General features: G+C 38.3%; 1 non-coding gene across 1 annotated transcript; it reads right to left on the bottom strand.

Moving 5' to 3' along the window:
* Positions 1 to 12,069: 12,069 nt before the first annotated feature.
* On the bottom strand, positions 12,070 to 12,177 carry LOC112724772 (small nucleolar RNA R71). The gene has a single exon (XR_003163919.1). It is a non-coding gene; the product is annotated as a small nucleolar RNA R71 (small nucleolar RNA).
* Positions 12,178 to 22,343: the final 10,166 nt, after the last annotated feature.

Here is a 22,343-nt window from a genome sequence, read left to right as displayed (position 1 = left end):
TCATCTCCTTTGATTTCTCTTGCTTTCTCCATTTTGCATGCTCTCCTTCCATTTTCTCCAATCCATTCCTACCTTATATACATGAAAGCACTCACCAACAATATCAAGGAATCGAATGGAAGGAAAATGGAATAAAATAGATTCAATTAGGTATAAAAGAAAATATTTTCATGATCAAGCACAAATTGGGAAGAGAGATCAAAAGCATGCTGTTCAAGGGAATAAGTGTGAATTTATATGATGAAAATCCATTCAATTCTAACCAAAAATCATCATCAAATATGGATTCATCAATTCCTCCACACTTAAATACTAGCATGTCCTCATGCTAAACACACACAAAAGAGATAGAAGAAAGGGAAAATGACTTATGCTATATACTACTTAGATGCATGCAACTATCTTAAGACTAATCTCTAATATGTACTATGATGAGAGTTGGTAGAAACAAACCATGAAGTTCCCATCCATTACAAGAAACTATAGGGCCAATGCAAAGGGTTCATGCATTAAGATCAATGTCCAAAGAGTTGAATTGAAGTTGTCAAAATTATCCAATCAAACAACTTGCAAGAAAATGCAATATGAGGTGTAAAAACATGGAATTGAGCGATCGAACCCCTCACTGGATGTGTATCCACTCAATTCGCTCAGTGTTTAGGGTTTAACCACTCAATTATCCTTTTATCATGCTTTTCAAAGATTTTTAAGTCATCTAACAATCAACTAGTATTTAATGCATGAATAACAAGTATCATGAGGTCTTTAGAGGGATGTGATGAGCGGATAATTTATACGCTTTTTGGCATTGTTTTTACATAGTTTTTAGTATAATTCAGTTAGTTTTTAGCATATTTTTATTAATTTTAAATAAAAATTATATTTCTAGACTTTATTATGAGTTTGTGTGTGTTTTCTGTGATTTTAGATATTTTCTGGCTGAAATTGAGGGACTTGAGCAAAAATCAGATTCAGAGGTTGAAGAAGGACTGCAGATGCTGCTGGATTCTGACCTCCCTACACTCAAAGTGGATTTTCTGGAGCTATAGAACTCTAAATGGCACGCTCTCAATTGCGTTGGAAAGTAGACATCCAGGGCTTTCCATCAATATATAATAGTCCATACTTTGCTCGAGTTTAGACGACGCAAACTGGCGTTCAATACCAGTTCCATGCTGCATTCTGGAGTTAAACGCCAGAAATAGGTTGCAAAGTGGAGTTAAACGCCAGAAACAGGTTACAAACTGGCGTTGAACTCTAAAGGAAGCCTCTACACGTGTAAAGCTCAATGCTCAGCCCAAGCACACAGCAAGTGGGCCCCGGAAGTGGATTTCTGCATCATTTACTCATTTCTGTAAACCCTAGTAACTAGTTTAACATAAATAGGACTTTTTACTATTGTATTTACATCTTTGGATTATCTTTTGATCCTTTGATCACGTTTAGGGGGCTGGCCATTCAGCCATGCCTGGACCTTATCACTTATGTATTTTCAACGGTAGAGTTTCTACACTCTATAGATTAAGGTGTGGAGCTCTGCTGTTCCTCATGAATTAATACAAAGTACTACTGTTTTTCTATTCAATTCAAGCTTATTCCTTTTATAAGATATCCATTCGCACCCAAGAACATGATGAATGTGATGATTATGTGACGCTCATCATCATTCTCACCTATGAACGCGTGCCTGACAAACACTTCCGTTCTACATGCAAACAAGCTAGAATGAGTATCTCTTAGATATCTAATACAGAGGACCAAGTCCGAGATATTAGAATCTTTGTGGTATAAGTTAAAACCCATAGACGGCCATTCTTGAGATCCGGAAAGTCTAAACCTTGTCTGTGGTATTCTGAGTAGGATCTGGGAATGGATGGTTGTAACGAGCTTCAAACTCGCGAGTGCTGGGCGTAGTGACAGACGCAAAAGGATCAATGGATCCTATTCCAGTATGATCGAGAACTGACAGATGATTAGTCATGCTGTGACAGAGCATCTTGGACCATTTTCACTGAGAGGACGGGAAGTAGCCATTGACAACGGTGATGCCCAACATACAGCTTGCCATGGAAAGGAGTAGGAATGATTGGATGAAGACAGCAGGAAAGCAGAGGTTCAGAGGAACGAAAGGCATCTCTATACGCTTATCTGAAATTCTCACCAATGAATTACATAAGTATCTCTATCCTAGTTTATATTTCAATTATGTTTTAATTATCAAATCTCCATAACTGTCTGAATCCGCCTGACTGAGATTTACAAGGTGACCATAGCTTGCTTCAAGCGGACAATCTTCGTGGGATCGACCCTTACTCACGTAAGGTTTATAACTTGGACGACCCAGTGCACTTGCTAGTTAGTTGTGCGGAATTGTGACAAAGTGTGATTCAGGTTTGAGAGCACCAAGCCATTGGCGCCATTATTAAAGATCACGAATTCGCATACCAGGATGTAATGGGGCTAGGGTTAGGTAGGATGAAGTTTGGTTAAGTGGACTTAAAGAATTAGTTCTTTGATTAGCTTAAATGTCCATCTAATCCTACATCACCTATATACACATAACAATGCAACCTTCCCACCCATTTCCTTTTTATATCTCATTTTACTCATGCATTTTCTTTTCAAACATGGCATATGCATCCTTTATTTATTCTTTTATTTTTACTTTGTTATGCACAAGGTTTTTTTTTTACTTGAACTATGAATGCATATGTTTCAATTAATGAAATGCATGAACATTACCTAATTGCCAAAAATTTTCACAACGAGTTCATGCCTCTATCACCAATGCTTCCCAGAATTCCCCCACACTTAGAATTTTCACACTAATCCACCCAAGCTAATCAAAGAGTAATTCATGAACATCAATGGTTTTCTGCTTAAGGGGAGTAATGTGCTATTGTTAGAACAAAAAGGGGATCCATAGGCTCAAAGGGGTTCACAAAGGTGAATGCAAGGGTTGGCCATATAGGTTAGTGAATTTATCATCAAAGATGGCCTCAATCATGCTAAATGCATCCAAACACAAATACAGGACATAAAGAATCATGCAAATCAATGATCACAATAAAAAAGGAGTACAATCACACATAAGAACAACATTATGGTTGAAAAATGCAAACATCTATTAAAGCTCAAATCTCACAAGGCATGTTGTTCGAGCTCTTTTTTTTTCATGTTCTACAACGAAATACTCCAAGCAAGTTGGTAAAACAATTTTTCCTCAATTCAATCAATGGTATGCCCGTAGAAAAGGATTTCATGGAAATTCCTTGTTGTTTCATCACTTATTCATCATATCATGCAAAATGCAAATATTAACTACTAAATATCCATAAACGATAAAGAAATATTCACAACAAACCAAACAAGATACAATAGAAATAAAGCTACTCAAAATAAAGAAAAAGTACTACAAGAAACATTGCAAAGTGTCTTTAAGCCTGGAACCCTTTCTATGAAAGCCCTTGGTCCAAGAAGGTAGTGGGCATGTTCACTCGGTCGAGAGAGACCAGAGGAGTCTAGAGAGTCCGAGGCCTCGGTCTTATCCCTCTTTCTTACATTCTTCTTTTGAACCTCCAATCAATCAACTTGTCTACTTGCTTATCGGCATTTGTTGCCACTTGGGCGGAGCTGTTAACCTCTTCTTTGACCTTGAGGGAAGCAAAAGAACAAGACTAGTGGGCTCACCCATGGGAAGAACCCGATAAAGCCTAGAACCCCAGTAAAACAGCGAAAAACGAGAGAAATTTTTACCCCCCTTAAAGTCATCGATCCTCCCCCACACTTAAATTGTGCACGGTCCTCCGTGCATGCTCACGATCTGGGAGGATGTAGAGCAGGCCACCTTCAGCTGGTGGGCTCAGAAATGGGATGGTCAACTGCATCATGCTCCACCCCAGCTAGCTTGGATAAAGTTGTAGGAATTGGGCCGGGGTCTCTTCCTTCTAGTTTTGCCGCTATCCACTCAAAACGTTTGTGCTCCAAATGCTCCATGTGGTGGATATCGTGCAAGATGTCGCGGAATAGATCCGGAAGAGGACGGAGAAAAGGTAAAGCCATTGATGGAGTTGGTAGACTTGATGGTGGTGTTGTGGGTGTCTTCCTCTTGGAGGGGGTTATTTTTGTTGATCTCTCCAAATCTCCCCTCAGAATGAACTTGTTCCCTCTAGGAAACTCAAGCATTATATCCATTGGTCGCCTCTCTACCCCTGCTGTATTTGCTAAGCGCATCACCATTGACGAAAATGGAATGCTGATATTCTTCTTCTCAATCAATTTCTAAATCGATTTGCGCAAAAAAGAAAAGATGGCTATATGCTTCCCTTGCATAATAGCCCAAAGTAGCAAAGTAGTTCTAAATCTCACATGGGTAGTGTGGGTGCTCGGGATGATGTAGTCCGCCACAATTTGATGCCATATATGAGCTTCAACATTCAAATCAGAGTATGCAATACTAGTGGGAACAGAATTCTTCCCTTTGCTATACTCCCAAGATGCACCAGGACGGCCTATTTTCTCAAGAATGGAAATCAGAGATATTCTTCCTTCGAAGACATCCTCTTTTATCTTGGAGTATCCATCTTTCTCAAATGGAATATGGGGGATGTTCAGGATAGATTCTAGAGCTTGATTGGATGTATCCAACATCTTACCCTGGAGGAAGACTGACTTTGTTTCCCAAGCTTGGTAGTTTTCATAGAATTCCCGCACCATAGTGTCATTGACTTCAATGGGTTCTCGCTCGAGAAACTCCCAATGAAGCGAGGTGATCCTTTGGTGAATAATCGCCTTGTATTGGCTTGGAACCTTCAACGGCCGCTCCCAATGAATTGTATGTGCCTCAATAGCCTCGTATTGAGAGTCGGCTCATCGGTTAACTAAGGTATCCGGTTTATCCCCTAGGTGATCTCCCCAAACTTGAGGTAAGCGAGTGGTAGTTCGCTCAACTGATGGAGGAACCGGTGTCTTACCTTTCTTCCTCATCCTGAAAATACAAATAAAAGATCTTCGAGATCATAGGGCAACAATGGAGTAAAATCATTTATGAAGTACTAATAATGTGAAAAGGGCTTATAGAAGTAGTGTGATTTACAAGAAACATGGTGTGTATATTCCAATGATGCGCGCGGTTGGAACACACACACCGGCCAGATATCACGGCAATCACATGCTTGAGGCAATTCACAGTTCAAAGCTTCAAGCAAGCACCATAAGAGGGAATTATTCATTGCTCATTCTCAAAAAGTAGTGATCACACATACTATGTTCTCAATTGGAAGTCCAAAAGATGTTTGATCAAGACATCATCAAAAGTTTGAACATTTGTAGAGTGGTTACTCAATTAAAATTCAAGATGAACAATGAAACTTAGATTGTTCCAACACAATGCATTTACAACCAAAATCAACCAAGGAATTGCATTGGTGATTTCAATTTCTACCATCAAAAGTCATAAAAGAAGTTGCACCATTCATACAATATGCCTAACAAGAGATAAATTGAACACATATGATGGCCAAGTCATATGAATCAAACAAAATATTTGTTGAGGCATTTTATCGAACATGTGGTATCAAATGTGCAATTTCCTCACAATTAAGTTCAAATATGTTCATAATCAACCCAAAAATCAAGCAACAACACTTTGCAATACAAAGAAACAATAAGGAAAGCTACTAATGAAGTTTGAGCAACATAAAAGAAATTAAAGCAAGTGCAAAAAATATGAACTAAAAAGAAAGGAAAAGCAAGAACCTGAGATATAGAGGTTGAGAAGACAAGAATGAGGTGGGAAACAATGGCACTACTTATAGCTGGTGCACGAAATCACAATCACACTTTTGCAATTCTGCACAACTAACCAGCAAGTGCACTAGGTCGTCCAAGTAATACCTTACGTGAGTAAGGGTCGATCCCACGGAGATTGTCAGCTTGAAGCAAGCAATGGTTATCTTGTAAATCTTAGTCAGGATATCAATAACAATTCTCAGTTTTAATTGGAATGAGTAAAAGAACATGGATTAAATAATACTTGTTATGCAGTAATCGAGAACAGGGTGAGGTTTTGGAGATGCTCTGTCTTCTGAATCTCTACTTTCCTACTGTCTTCTTCTTCACGCACGCAAGGCTCCTTCCATGGCAAGCTGTATGTTGGTGCATCACCGTTGTCAATGGCTACCATTCATCCTCTCAGTGAAAATGGTCCAGCTACGGGTTTCGTAGGGCTAATCATCTGTCGGTTCTCACTAGTGTTGGAATAAGATCCATTGATCTTTTTGCACACTATCACTACGCCCAACATTTGTGAGTTTGAAGCTCGTCACAGTCATCCCTTCCCGGATCCTACTCAGAATAGCACAGACAAGGTTTAGACTTTCCAGGTCTCAAGAATGCTGCCAATTGATTCTAGCTTATACCACGAAGACTCTGATCTCACAGATTTGAATGCTCTGTTGTCAGGAGAGGCAATCAAACTCGTGAACCAGGAACCAAAGAGATACACACTCAATCTAAGGTAGCACAGAAGTGGTTGTTAGGCACGCGTTCATAGGTTGAGAATGGTGATGAGTGTCACGGATCATCACATTCATCATGTTGAAGTGCGAGTTAATATCTTAGAATAAAAACAAGCGTGATTGAATAGAAAACAGTAGTAATTGCATTAATCCATCGGAACACAGCAGAGCTCCTCACCCCCAACCATGGAGTTTAGAGACTCATGCCGTAGAAGATACAAAATTCAAATGTAAAAATGTCATGAGGTACAAAATGAATCTCTAAAAGTGATTTTTATAATGAACCAATGACCTAGGTTTACAGAAAATGAGTAAGCTAAGATAGATAGTGCAGAAATCCACTTCCGGGGCCCACTTAGTGTATGTTTGGACTGAGCACTGAAGCTTCCACATGCATAGGCTATTCTTGGCATTGAACTCCAGCTTTTGTGCCAGTTTGGGCATTTAACTCCAACTTTTATGCCAGTTATGGCATTTAACGCCAGAAAAGGGTAAGGAGCTGGCGTTTAAACGCCAGTTTGCGCTACCAAATCTCGGGCCAAGTAAGGACTATTATATATTTCTGGAAAGCCCAAGATGTATACTTTCTAACGTAATTGAGAGCACGTCAATTGGACTTCTGTAGCTCCAAAAAATCCATTTTGAGTGCAGGGAGGTCAGAATCCAACAACATCTGTAGTCCTTTCTCAGCCTCTGGGTCAAACTTTTGCTCAGGTCCCTCAATTTCAGCCAGAAAATACCTGAAATTATAGAAAAACACACAAACTCATAGTAAAGTCCAGAAATGTGATTTTTGAATAAAAACTAATAAAAATATAATAAAAGTAACTAAATTATACTAAAAACTACCTAAAAACAATGCCAAAAAGGGTATAAATTATCCGCTCATCACAACACCAAACTTAAATTGTTGCTTGTCCCCAAGTAACTAAAAACAAAATAGGATAAAAAAAAGAGAATATACAATAAATTCCAAACTTATCAATGAAGATTAGCTTTAATTAGATGAGCGGGACTTGTAGCCTTTTTGCTTCTGAACAGTTTTGGCATCTCACTTTATCCTTTGAAGTTCAGAATGACTGGCATCTATAGGAACTTAGAATTCAGATAGTGTTATTGATTCTCCTAGTTTAGTATGTTGATTCTTGAACACAGCTACTTTATGAGTCTTGGCTGTGGCCCTAAGCATTTTGTTTTCCAGTATTACCACCAGATACATAAATGCCACAGACACATAATTGGTTGAACCTTTTCAGATTGTGACTCATCTTTGCTAGAGTCCCCAATTAGAGGTGTCTAGAGCTCTTAAGCACACTCTTTTTGCTTTGGACCACGACTTTAACCGCCTAGTCTCAAGCTTTTCACTTGACACCTTCACGCCACAAGCACATGGTTAGGGACAGCTTGGTTTAGCCGCTTAGGCCAGAATTTTATTCCTTTGGGCCTGATGAGCGAATAATTTTTGTCATTATTTTGACATAGTTTTTAGTATAATTTAGTTAGTTTTTAGTATATTTTTATTAGTTTTTAAATAAAAATCACATTTCTGGACTTTACTATGAGTTTGTGTGTTTTTATGTGATTTCAGCTAATTTCTGGCTGAAATTGAGGGACTTGTGCAAAAATCAGATTCAGAGGCTGAAGAAGGACTGTAGATGCTGTTGGATTCTGACCTCCATGTACTCAAAGTTGATTTTCTGGAGCTACAAGAGTCCAAATGGCGCGCCCTCAATTGCGTTGAAAAGTAGACTTTCAGGGCTTTCCAGCAATATATAATAGTTCATGCTTTGACCGAGTTTAGATGACGTAAACTGGCGTTCAACACCAGCTTTCTGCCCTATTCTGGCGTTAAACGCCAGAAACAGGTTGCAAATCAGAGTTAAACGCCAGAAATAGGCTACAACCTGGCGTTTAAATCCAAAAAGAGTCTTTACACATGAAAGCTCAATGCTCAGCCCAAGCACACACCAAGTGGGCCCGGAAGTGGATTTCTACATCATTCACTTATCTCTGTAAACCCTAGTAACTAGTTTAGTATAAATAGAACTTTTTACTATTATTTTTACATCTTCGAATCTTTTGATCATTTTTGAGACTATCCTTGTATCACTTTTGATCTCTTGATCACGTTTAGGAGGTTGGCCATTCGGCCATGCCTGGACCTTGTTCTTATGTATTTTCAACGGTAGAGTTTCTACACACCATAGATTAAGGTGTGGAGCTCTGCTGTTCCTCATGAATTAATGTAAAGTACTATTGTTTTTCTATTCAACTCAAGCCTATTTCTTCTCTAAGATATTCATTCGCACACAAGAATATGATGAATGTGATGATTATGTGACGCTCATCATCATTCTCACTTATGAACGCATGTCTAACAAATACTTCCGTTCTACATGCAAACAAGCTTGAATGCATATCTCTTAGCCTCCTGATTTACGATCAGAGTCTTCGTGGTATAGGCTAGAATTATTGGCGGCTATTCTTGAGATCTGGAAAATCTAAACCTTGTCTGTGATATTCTGAATAGGATCTGGGAAGGGATGGCTGTGACGAGCTTCAAACTCGCGAGTGCTGGGCGTAGTGACAGACGCAAAAGGATTACTGAATCCTATTCTAGCATGATCGAGAATCGACAAATGATTAGCCATGCGGTGACACCGCCTTTGGACCATTTTCACTAAGAGGACGGGATGTAGCCATTGATAACGGTGATGCCCAACATATAGCTTGCCATGGAAAGGAGTATGAAGGATTGGATGAAGACAGTAGGAAAGCAGAGATTCAGAAGGAGCTAAGCACCTCCATACGCTTATCTGAAATTCTCACCAATGAATTACATAAGTATCTCTATCTTTATTTTACATTTTATTTATCTTTTAATTATTAAAACTCTATAACCATTTGAATCTGCCTGACTGAGATTTACAAGGTGACCATAGCTTGCTTCAAGCCGAAAATCTCCGTGGGATCGACCCTTACTCACGTAAGGTTTATTACTTGGACGACCCAGTGCACTTGTTGGTTAGTTGTGCGAAGTTGTGACAAAGAATTAAGATCATGAACGTGCGTATTAAGTTTTTGGCGCCGTTACCAAGGAATGAACAATCAGGATTTTGTGCACCAAGTTTTTGGCGCCGTTGACGGGGATTGTTCGAGTTTGGACAACTGATGGTTCATCTTGTTACTTAGATTAGGTAAATTTTATTTTAATTTTAAGCTTTTTGTTTTTATTATTTTTATTTTTATTTTCGAAAAAATTTAAAAAACAAAATATAAAATAAATTATTCTATGGCTTCAGAATTTTTAAGAATGAATTCTAGAGTTTCAAGGTAACATGTTGAAGCCTGGATGGCTGTAAAGCCATGTCTAAATTCTTTTGGACTGAGGCTTCCTCTTCACATGCTTGAACTATGTATGCTGAAGCTTGGCTGGCCATTGGCCATGTCTAGTGTTTTGGACCGGAGCTTTCACTGAAAGCTTGGCTAGCTAGTAAGCCATGTCTAATTCCTGGACTGGAGCTTTAGACTAACATTGCATGATTCCTGGAATTCTCATTAGAAATTTTGAAATCCTTATTTTTTTTTTCAATTAATTTTCGAAAAATTACAAAAATTTTTTTAATAAAATCATAAAAACCAAAAAAGTTTGATGTTTCTTGTTTGAGTCTTGTGTCAATTTTTAAGTTTGGTGTCAATTGCATCTTTTTAATTTCATTAAAATTTTCGAAAACTCATGCATTTGTTCTTCATAATATTCAAGTTGTTCTTGATGATTTTCCTTGTTTGATCTTTGCATTTTCATGTTTTGTGTCTTTTCTTGTTTTTTTTATATGCATTCTTGAATTATTAGTGTCTAGAGAATAAAAATTTTTAAGTTTGGTGTCTTGCATATTTTTCTTTTCTTAAAAATTTTCAAAAATATGTTCTTGATGTTCATCTTGACATTCAAAGTGTTCTTGGTGTTCATCTTGACATTCAAAGTGTTCTTGCACGCATTAGTTGTTTTGATTCATAATTTTCATGTTTTGTGTCATTTTTGTGTTTTTCTCTTCTTCATTAAAAATTCAAAAATAAAAAAAATATCTTTCCCTTATTCTCTCATAAATTTTCGAAAATTTGGTTTGATTTGGTCAAAAAGTTTTTAAATTTAATTGTTTCTTATGAGTCAAGTCAAATTTTTAATTTAAAAATTATATCTTTTTCAAATCTTTTTCAAAAATCAAATCTTTTTCATTTAATTTTACATATTTTCGAATTTTTTTTTTAAAAAATTGAATTTCAAAATCTTTTTCTTATTTTTATTTCAATATTTCCAAAATTAATGCTAACAATTAATGTGATTGATTCAAAAATTTTAAGTTTGTAACTTGCCTAGTAAGAAAGGTTCAATCTTTAAATTTTAAAATCATATCTTTTTGTTTCTTGTTAGTCAAGTAATCAACTTTAATTTTCAAAATCAAATCTTTTTAAATTTCTTTTTCAAATTTTTTCAAAATAAATTTCAATCACATCTTTTTCAAAATCAATTTCAAAATCTTTTCCAACTTCTTATCTTTTCAAAATTGATTTTCAAATCTTTTTCAATTAATCTTATCTTGTTTGATTATTATCTTTTTCAAAACTACCTAACTAATTCTCTCTCTCTAATTTTCGAAAATCACTAACCTCTTTTTCAAAATTCCTTTTTAACTAACTAATTGTTTTAATTTTTTTTTAATTTCATGTCTTTTTAAAATTTTCGAATTTTAACTTTAATTTTAAATTAAAAACAAAAATATTTTTCTTTTATTTTATTTTCGAATTCTTCCATCTCTCATCTCCTTCTAATTATTTATTTATTTACTAACACTTCTCTTCTACTCAAAAATTCGAACCAACTCTTCTCCTCTGTGTTCGAATTCTTATATTTTCTTTCTTCCATCCTTCTCTTCTTATACTCATATAAGGAATCTCTATACTGTGACATAGAGGATTCCATATTTTCTTTTCTATTCTCTTCTTTTTCATATGAGCAAGAACAAGGATAAGAACATTCTTGTTGAAGCTGATCCTGAACCTGAAAGGACTCTGAAGAGGAAGCTAAGGGAAGCTAAAGCACAACTCTCTGGAGAAAATCTGACAGAAATTTTCGAAAAAGAAGGAGACATGGCCGAAAATAATAACAATGGTGGAGATGCAAGGAAGATGCTTGGTGACTTTACTACACCAAATTCCAACTTGCATGGAAGAAGCATCTCAATCCCTGCCATTGGAGCAAACAATTTTGAGCTAAAGCCTCAATTAGTTTCTCTAATGCAACAGAATTGCAAGTCTCATGGACTTCCATCAGAAGATCCTTTTCAGTTCTTAACTGAATTCTTACAGATCTGTGATACTGTTAAGACCAATGGGGTTGATCCCGAGGTCTACAGGCTTATGCTTTTTCCCGTTTGCTGTAAGAGACAGAGCTAAAATATGGTTAGACTCTCAACCTAAAGATAGCCTGAACTCTTGGGATAAGCTGGTCACGGCTTTCTTAGCCAAGTTCTTTCCTCCTGAAAAGCTTAGCAAGCTTAGAGTGGATGTTCAAACCTTCAAACAGAAAGAAGGTGAATCCCTCTATGAAGCTTGGGAGAGATATAAGCAACTGACTAAAAAGTGTCCTTCTGACATGCTTTCAGAATGGACCATCCTGGATATATTCTATGATGGTCTGTCTGAATTATCTAAGATGTCATTAGACCATTCTACAGGTGGATCCATTCACCTAAAGAAAATGCCTGTAGAAGCTCAGGAACTCATTGACATGGTTGCAAATAACCAGTTTATGTACACTTCTGAAAGGAATCCTGTGAGTAATGGGACGCCTCAGAGGAAGGGAGTTCTTAAAATTGATACTTTGAATGCCATATTGGCTCAGAATAAAATAATGACTCAGCAAGTCAATATGATTTCTCAGAGTCTAAATGGATTGCAAGCTGCATCCAACAGTACTAAAGAAGCATCTTTTGAAAAAGAAGCTTATGATCCTGAGAACCCTGCAATAGCAGAGGTGAATTACATGGGTGAACTCTATGGAAACACCTATAATCCCTCATGGAGAAATCATCCAAATTTCTCGTGGAAGGATCAACAAAAGCCTCAACAAGGCTTTAATAATGGTGGAAGAAATAGGTTTAGCAATAGCAAGCCTTTTCCATCAACCACTAAGCAACAGACAGAGAATTCTGAGCAGAGTCCATCTAGCTTAGCAAATAAAGTCTTTGATCTATCTAAGGCCACTCTAAGTTTCATGAATGAAACAAGGTCCTCCATTAGAAATTTGGAGGCACAAGTGGGCCAGCTGAGTAAAAGAGTCACTGAATCTCCTCCTAGTACTCTCCCAAGTAATACAGAAGAGAATCCAAAAAGAGAGTGCAAGGCCATAACCTTACTTGGTGTGGCCGAACCCAGAGAGGAGGAGAAGGGCGTGAATCCTAGTGAGGAAGACCTCCTGGGACGTTCACTAACCAATAAGGAGTTTCCCTTTGAGGAACCAAAGGAATCTGAGGCTCATCTAGGGACCATAGAGATTCCATTAAACCTCTTTTTACCATTCATGAGCTCTGATGACTATTCTTCCTCTGAAGAGGATAAAGACATCATTGAAGAGCAGGTTGCTAAATATCTAGGAGCCATCATGAAGTTGAATGCCAATTTATTTGGTAATGATACTTGGGAGGATGAACCCCCCTCATTCACCAATGAACTCAGTGAATTGATAAGGCAGACATTGCCTCAGAAGAAACCAGATCCTGGAAAGTTCTTCATACCGTGTACCATAGGCACCATGACCTTTGAAAAGGCTCTGTGTGACCTTGGGTCAGGGATAAACCTCATGCCACTCTCTGTAATGGAGAAACTGGGAATCTTTGAGGTACAAGATACAAGAATCTCACTAGAGATAGCAGACAAATCAATGAAACAGGCTTATAGATTAGTAGAGGACTTGTTAGTAAAGGTTGAAGGCCTTTACATCCCTGCTGATTTCATAATCCTAGACATTGGGAAGGATGAGGATGAATCCATCATCCTTGGAAGACCCTTCCTAGCCACAGCAAAAGCTGTGATTGAAGTGGACAGAGGAGAATTAGTCCTTCAACTGAATGAGGACTTCCTTGTATTTAAAACTCAAGGATCTCCTTCTATAACCATAGAGAGGAAGCATGAAAAACTTCTCTCACTACAGTGTCAACCAAAGCCCCCCACAGTCAAACTCTAAGTTTGGTGTTGGGAGGCCACAACCAAACTCTAAGTTTGGTGTTGAACCCCCACATTCAAACTCTAAGTTTGGTGTTGGGAGGTTCCAACAATGCTCTGAATATCTGTGAGGCTCCATGAGAGCTCACTGTGAAGCTATTGACATTAAAGAAGCGCTTGTTGGGAGGCAATCCAATGTTATTTAATTATATCTATTTATTTTCCATTGCTATTTTATGTTTTCTTTAGGTTGATGATCATGTGAAGTCACAAAAACTACTGAAAAATCAAAAACAGAATGAAAAATAGCATTAAAAATAGCTCACGCTGGAGGAAGAGCTTACTGGCGTTTAAACGCCAGTAAGAAGCATCAAACTGGCGTTTAACGCCAGAAAAAAGCATCAAGCTGGCATTAAACACCAGAAACAAGCACCAGACTGGCGTTTAACATCAGAACAGAGCATGGAATTGGCGTTAAATGCCAGAAACAAGCAACAAGCTGGCGTTTAACGCCAGACATGCATTCTAAGGGTGTTTGCAGGCCTAAATGGAGCAGGGATGTTAAGTCCTTGACTCCACTGGATCTGTGGACCCCACAGGATCCCCACTTATGCCACCTCTTCTTCTCTCCTATTTACACCTTTTCATACCTCTCTTCCCCAAATACCCTTCACCAATCACCTCCATACCTCTTCCCTAAATACCCTCAACCACTCACATCCATCTACTCTTCCCCATAAACCCCACCTACCTCTAAAATTTAAATTCTTTTCCCTTCCAAACCCAACCATAATGGCCGAAACCTACCCCCCACCCCACCCCTATATAAAGCCCTCAACACTACTCCATTTTCACATATTACAACCACAACTTCTCCCCCTTGGCCGAATACACCTTCTCCCTCCATCTCCTCCATTTTCTTCTTCTTCTACTACTTCCTTTCTTCTTTTGCTCGGGGACGAGCAAACCTTTTAAGTTTAGTGTGGTAAAAGCATTGCTTTTTGTTTTTTCATAACCATTAATGGCACCTAAGGCCAGAGAAACCTCAAGAAAGAGGAAAGGGAAGGCAATTGCTTCCACCTCTGAGCCATGGGAGATGGAGACATTCATCTCAAAGGTCCATTAAGACCACTTCTATGAAGTTGTGGCCAAGAAAAAGGTGATCCCTGAGGTCCCTTTTAAGCTCAAAAAGAGCGAATATCCGGAGATCCAACAAGAGATTAGAAGAAGAGGATGGGAAGTTCTCTCTAATCCTATTCAACAAGTCGGGATCTTAATGGTTCAAGAGTTCTATGAAAACACATGGATCACTAGGAACCATGATCAAAGTATGAACCCGAATCCAAAGAATTGGCTTACCATGGTTCGGGGGAAATACTTAGATTTCAGTCCAGAAAATGTAAGGTTGGCGTTCAACTTGCCAATGATGCAAGAAAACGCACGCCCCTACACTAGAAGGGTCAACTTTGATCAAAGGTTGGACCAAGTCCTCATGGACATATGTGTTGAAGGAGCTCAATGGAAAGTTGACTCAAGAGGCAAGCCGGTTCAATTGAGAAGATCGGACTTTAAGCCTGTAGCTAGAGGATGGTTGGAGTTCATCCAACGCTCAATTATTCCTACTAGCAACCAGTCTGAAGTTACTGTAGACTGGGCCATCATGATCTATAATATCATGATTGGGGAGAAAATGGAAGTTCATGAGATTATACCTCAAGAACTCTACAAGGTGGCTGACAAGTCCTCAACTTTGGCAAGGTTAGCCTTTCCTCACCTTATTTGCCACCTCTACAATTCGGCTAGAATTGACATAGAGGGAGACATCCTCATTGAAGAGGACAAGCCCATCACTAAGAAAGGATGGAGCAAACAAGAGATCATGGACCTCAACAAGAGCATGAGGAAATTCCTCACCATGAAATCCCTGAGATGCCTCAAGGGATGCACTTCCCTCCACAAAACTATTGGGAGCAAATCAACACCTCCCTAGGAGAATTAAGTTCCAACATGGGATAACTAAGGATGGAACACCAAGAGCACTCCATCATTCTTCATGAGATTAGAAAAGATCAAAGAGCTTTGAGGGATGAGCAACAAAGACAAGGAAGAGACATAGAGGAGCTCAAGAGCACAATTGGTTCTTCAAGAAGAGGAAGATGCCACCCTCACTAAGGTGGACCCGTTCCTTAATCTCCTTGTTCTTATTTTCCTATTTTTCGGTTCTTGAGCTTTATGTTTTCTTTATGTTTGTGTCTTACTACATGATCACTAGTGTTTAAGTGTCTATGTCTTAAAGCTATGAATGTCCTATGAATCCATCACCTTTCTTAAAAGCATGAAGTACATGAATTTCGAATTCATCCTTGAAATTTGTTTAATTATTTTGATGTGGTGACAATACCTTTTATTTTCTGAATGAATGCTTGAACAGTGCATATGTCTTTTGATATTATTATTTATGAATGTTAAATATGTTGGCTCTTGAAAGAATGATGAAAAGGAGAAATGTTATTGATAATCTGAAAAATCATAAAATTGTTTCTTGAAGCAAGAAAAAGCAGTGAATACAAAAGCTTGCGGAAAAAAAAAAGAAAAGAAAAATGGCGAAAAAAAAGGCAAGGGTAAAAAGGATCCAAGGCTTTGAGCATTAATGGATAGGAGGGCCTAAAGGAATAAAATCTTAGCCTAAGCGGCCAAACCAAGCTGTCCCGAACCATGTGCTTGTGGCGTGAAGGTGTCAAGTGAAAACTTTAGACTGAGCGGTTAAAGTCGAGGTCCAAAGCAAAAAGAAGAGTGTGGTTAAGAACCTTGGACACCTCTAATTAGGGACTCTAGCAAAGCTGAGTCACAATCTGAAAAGGTTCACCCAGTTATGTGTCTGTGGCATTTATGTATCCGGTGGTAATACTGGAAAACAAAGTGCTTAGGGCCACGGCCAAGACTCATAAAGTAGCTGTGTTCAAGAATCAACATACTGAACTAGGAGAATCAATAACACTATCTGAATTCTGAGTTCCTATAGATACCAATCATTCTGAACTTCAAGGGATAAAGTGAGATGCCAAAACTGTTCAGAGGAAAAAAGCTACTAGTCCCGCTCATCTGATTGGAGCTAAGTTTCATTGATATTTTGGAATTTATAGTATATTCTCTTCTTTTTATCCTCTTTGATTTTTAGTTTCTTGGAGACAAGCAACAATTTAAGTTTGGTGTTGTGATGAGCGGATAATTTATACGCTTTTTGGCATTGTTTTGACATAGTTTTTAGTATATTTTTATTATTTTCTATATAAAAATCACATTTCTGGACTTTACTATGAGTTTGTGTGTTTTTAAGTGATTTCAGGTAATTTCTGGCTGAAATTGAGGGACTTGAGCAAAAATCAGATTCAGAGGCTGAAGAAGGACTACAGATGCTGTTGGATTCTGACCTCCCTGAACTCAAAGTGGATTTTCTAGAGCTACAAGAGTCCAAATGGAGCTCTCTCAATTGAGTTGGAAAGTAGACATCCAGGGCTTTCCATCAATATATAATAGGCCATGCTTTGGCCGAGTTTTGATGACGCAAACTAGCATTCAACGCCAGCTTTCTGTCGTATTCTGTCGTTAAACGCTAGAAACAGGTTGCAAATCAGAGTTAAACGCCATAGACAGGCTACAACCTGGCGTTTAACTCCAAAAAGAGTCTCTACACATGAAAGCTCAATGCTCAGCCCAAGAACACACCAAGTGGGCCCGGGAGTGGATTTCTACATCATTCACTTATCTCTGTAAACCCTAGTAACGAGTTTAGTATAAATAGAACTTTTTACTATTGTTTTTACATCTTTGAATCTTTTGATCATTTTTGAGACTATCCTTGTATCACTTTTGATCTCTTGATCACGTTTAGGGGGCTGGCCATTCGGCCATGCCTGGACCTTGTTCTTATGTATTTTCAACGGTAGAGTTTCTACACACCATAGATTAAGGTGTGGAGCTCTGCTGTTCCTCATGAATCAATGCAAAGTATTATTGTTTTTCTATTCAAATCAAGCCTATTTCTTCTCTAAGATATTCATTCGCACACAAGAACATGATGAATGTGATGATTATGTGATGCTCATCATCATTCTCACTTATGAACGCGTGCCTGACAAACACTTCCGTTCTACATGCAAACAAGCTTGAATGCATATCTCTTAGCCTCCTGATCTACGATCAGAGTCTTCGTGGTATAGGCTAGAATTATTGGCGGCTATTCTTAAGATCCGGAAAGTCTAAACCTTGTCTGTGGTATTCCGAGTAGGATCTGGGAAGGGATGGCTGTGACGAACTTCAAACTCGCGAGTGCTGGGCATAGTGACAGACGCAAAAGGATTACTGAATCCTATTCTAGCATGATCGAGAACCGACAGATCATGATTAGCCGTGCGGTGACAGCGCATTTGGACCATTTTCACTGAGAGGACAGGATTTAGCCATTAACAACGGTGATGCCCAACATGCAGCTTGCCATGGAAAGGAGTATGAAGGATTGGATGAAGACAGTAGGAAAGCAGAGATTCAGAAGGAACTAAGCACCTCCATATGCTTATCTGAAATTTTCACCAATGAATTACATAAGTATCTCTATCTTTTTTTACGGTTTATTTATCTTTTAATTATTAAAACTCTATAACCATTTGAATCTGCCTGACTGAGATTTACAAGGTGACCATAGCTTGCTTCAAGCCGACAATCTCCGTGGGATCGACCCTTACTCGCATAAGGTTTATTACTTGGACGACCCAGTGCACTTGCTGGTTAGTTGTGCGAAGTTGTGACAAAGAATTAAGATCATGAACGTGCGTATTAAGTTTTTGGCGCCGTTACCAAGGAATGAACAATCACGATTTCGTGCACCAGGGCCCTCCTATCCATTAATGCTCAAAGCCTTGGATCCTTCTTATTTTACCCTTGCCTTTTGGTTTAGAGGGCTATTGGCTTTTTCTGCTTGCTTTTTTTTTTTCTCTTTTTTTTCGCAAGCTTTATATTCACTGCTTTTTCTTGCTTCAAGAATCAATTTTATGATTTTTCAGATTATCAAATAACATTTCTCCTTTTTCATCATTCTTTCAAGAGCCAACAATTTTAACATTCATAAACAAGAAATTCAAAAATATGCACTATTCAAGCATTCATTCAGAAAACAAAAGATATTGTCACCACATCAAAATAATTAAACTATTTTCAGGATATAATTCGAAATCATGTACTTCTTGTTCTTTTGTAATTAAGATCAATTTTTCATTTAAGAAAGGTGAAGGATTCATAGGACATTCATAGCTTTAAGGCATGGAATCTAAATTTTATTAATCATGAAATAAAAATAAGACTTAAAATAAACATAAGAGCAGACCAAAAATAATAGAAGACAGAAAAATAAAAACATAAAAATAAATGACTATTAAAATAGATCTCTAATAATAAAATTTATCACAGAGTTAGGACTCAACAACCTTGATTTTGAGAAGTGGATGCTCCTTCAATCTGTGGGGTATCTGGTCCCTCAAGGGAGAGCTTCTGGCGCTTCAGCTCCTGTAGCTCACGCCCTTGCTTCTCCTATTCCTTAAGTAGCTTGCAGAGCATGCTATTTTGATTCTACTGTTCTTCCTTAAGTTGATCCATAGCTTCTTGCAGCTTGGTGACAGATGCTTCTAGGCGGGTCCAGTAGTCAATCTGAGGGATTTCTGGGAAGAATTCCTGCATCCTCCTTTTGATAGAGTTATCTTGCACCTGTTGTCCTTCCATTGACTTCTTGGTGATTGGGTGGTCGATAGGGATGAACTCATCAACTCCCATCTTCACCCCAGCATCTTTACATAGCAGAGAGATTAAGCTTGGGTAAGCCAATTTGGCTTCAGTGGAGTTCTTATTTGCAATTGTGTAGATTTCACAAGAAATCAGATGATGAATCTCTACTTTGTTTCCCAGCATAATACAATTAATCATCACTGCTCTTTTGACAGTGACCTTAGAGCGGTTGCTAGTGGGCAGTATAGAATGCCCAATGAAGTCCAGCCAGCCCCTAGCCACTGGTTTGAGATCTCCTCTCTTGAGTTGGTTTGGGACACCTTTTGAGTTGGTTATCCACTTGGCTCCAGGGAGGCATATGTCCTCTAGAACTTGGTCTAATTGTTTATCCATTCTCACCATTCTCCTATTAAAGGATTCTAGATCATCTTGCAGTTGAGGCAGCTTGAAGACCTCTCATATTTTGTCAAGATGGAAGTAAATAATCCTCCCTCTGACCATGGTTCATAAGGTATGAAAGGCAGTTCCAGTCATTCTCTACTTATCTGTCAGCCACAGATTTGAGTAGAATTCCTGAACAACGTTTCTTCCCACCTTTATCTCAGGATTAGCTAGAATTTCCCAGCCTCTATTTCGAATCTGCTCTTGGATCTCCGGATATTCGTCTTCTTTTAGATCGAATTTAACTTCCGGGATTACTGACCTCAAACCCATTATTTTGTGGTAATGGTCTGCATGTTCTTTGGTTAAGAACCTCTCTTGATTCCAAAGTGGCTTTGTAGTATTCTCTTTCTTACCTCTTGAAGTGGATTGTTTTCCCTTAGGAGCCATGATCTTAGTGAGTCTTAGCTCGGTGATCACGGAAAAATACACCAAACTTAGAGGTTTGGTTGTCCTCAAGCAAAAGAAAGGAAAGGAGATGAATATGAGGAGAGCCAAATTCGAGTTGTGGATGAGAGGGGGTGGCCGAACGTGTAATTAAAGGTAGAGGGGTGGGGTTCCGAAAATTTTGAAAAAGATATGATAGAAAGATATGATTGGTAAAAAAATGAATCATGATATGAAAAAGATGAGATTTTAAAATTCAAAAGATATGAAAAAGATATAAAGAAGTTAAATATGAAAATTTGTTGATGCATCTAAGAATTAAAAGAAGATATGATGAGTTGGAAAAGATTTCGAAAGGAATTGAAAAGATAAATGAATTTTTGAAAAAGATTTGGAAAGGATTTGAAAGAAAATTGAAAAGTGATTTAGAAATTTATAAATTTTTGAAGTTGGATTGTGAGTGATGAAAATTTGTAACATGTTTATGTAGAAAATTATGAATTAAAACATGAAAGTTTGAAAAAATTTGAAGTGAAAACAAAATCTCCTCCCCCTGCCTTTTTTGGCGTTAAACGCCCAGAATGGTATCCATTCTGGCGTTTAACGCCCATATGTTGGCCATTGTGGGCGTTTAATGCCGAGCCAGGTACCCTGGCTGGCGTTAAACGCCAGAAATCTTTTATCACTGGGCGTTTTTCTAAACGCCCAGGATGCTATCCTTACTGGCGTTAAATGCCCAGAATGGTACCCATTCTAGCGTTTAACGCCCAAAGTACTCCTTACTGGCGTTTTCGTGCCAGTGAGTTCCTTTTCTCTGCTTTATGCTCTGAATCCTTCTGTAACTTTGTGAACTCCTGTAATTGATAATTAACCTTGAATATAATTTATATCAAACTCCTATAATTATTATTTTAAATAACAAATAAACTTTGCTAATGGCCGGGTTGCCTCCCAGCAAGTGCTTCTTTATTGTCTTTAGCTGGACTTTACTGAGCTTTAATCTAGTCTCAGTTTTGAGCATTCTTGCTCAACATTGCTTTCAAGATAATGCTTGACTCTCTGTCCATTAACAATGAACTTTTTATCAGAGTCAATATCCTGAAGCTCTACATATCCATATGGTGACACACTTGTAATCACATATGGTCCCCTCCATCGGGATTTTAATTTCCCAGGGAATAATCTGAGCCTAGAGTTAAACAGCAGAACCTTCTGTCTTGGCTCAAAGACTCTGGATGACAATTTTTTGTCATGCCACTTTTTTGCTTTCTCCTTGTAAATTTTTGCATTTTCGAAAGCATTGAGTCTGAATTCCTCTACCTCATTCAACTGGAGCAATCTTCTCTCTCCAGCTAACTTGGCATCAAGGTTTAGGAATCTGGTTACCCAATAGGCCTTGTGTTCCAATTCCACTGGTAGGTGACAGGCTTTTCCATACACAAGCTGGTATGGAAAGGTCTCTATAGGAGTTTTGAATGCAGTTCTGTATGCCTATAGAGCATCATCCAGACTCCTTGCCCAATCCTTTCTACGGGTACTTACAGTCCCTTCCAGGATTCGTTTTAGTTCTCTATTTGAGACTTCAGCCTACCTATTTGTCTGTGCATGATATGGAGTTGCTACTTTCACTACAAGAAAATAAGCTTTTTGCCACACTTTTAAAGCGTGCCGAAAAGTGCTAAAAAGCGTACCGATAGCTTTTCGCCACGCTTTTTGAGCTATCGGTACGCTTTTGAAAGGGTCACATCTGCGAGCGTGCCGATTGCTCTATCGCCACACTTTTGTGGATCTATCGGCACGCTTTCTTTTCTGCCACGGTTATATCTCTTGCCACGCTTAAAAGCGTGGCCATAGGGGTTAACCTATAGCTACGCTTTAAAAGCGTACTGAAAAGGTCACATATCGCCACGCTTTTTAAATGTGCCCAGAAGATTGGTTTTGGGTGCACTTCAAAAGCGTGCCGATAGAGAAAGATAAGGCTACACTTTTAAACGTACCTAA

The sequence above is a fragment of the Arachis hypogaea genome, chromosome 11 (genome assembly GCF_003086295.3).
Source record: "Arachis hypogaea cultivar Tifrunner chromosome 11, arahy.Tifrunner.gnm2.J5K5, whole genome shotgun sequence".
Classification (NCBI taxonomy): Eukaryota; Viridiplantae; Streptophyta; class Magnoliopsida; order Fabales; family Fabaceae; genus Arachis; species Arachis hypogaea.
Note: the sequence above shows the minus strand (reverse complement) of the source record. Positions and strands in the feature narration are given on the sequence as shown.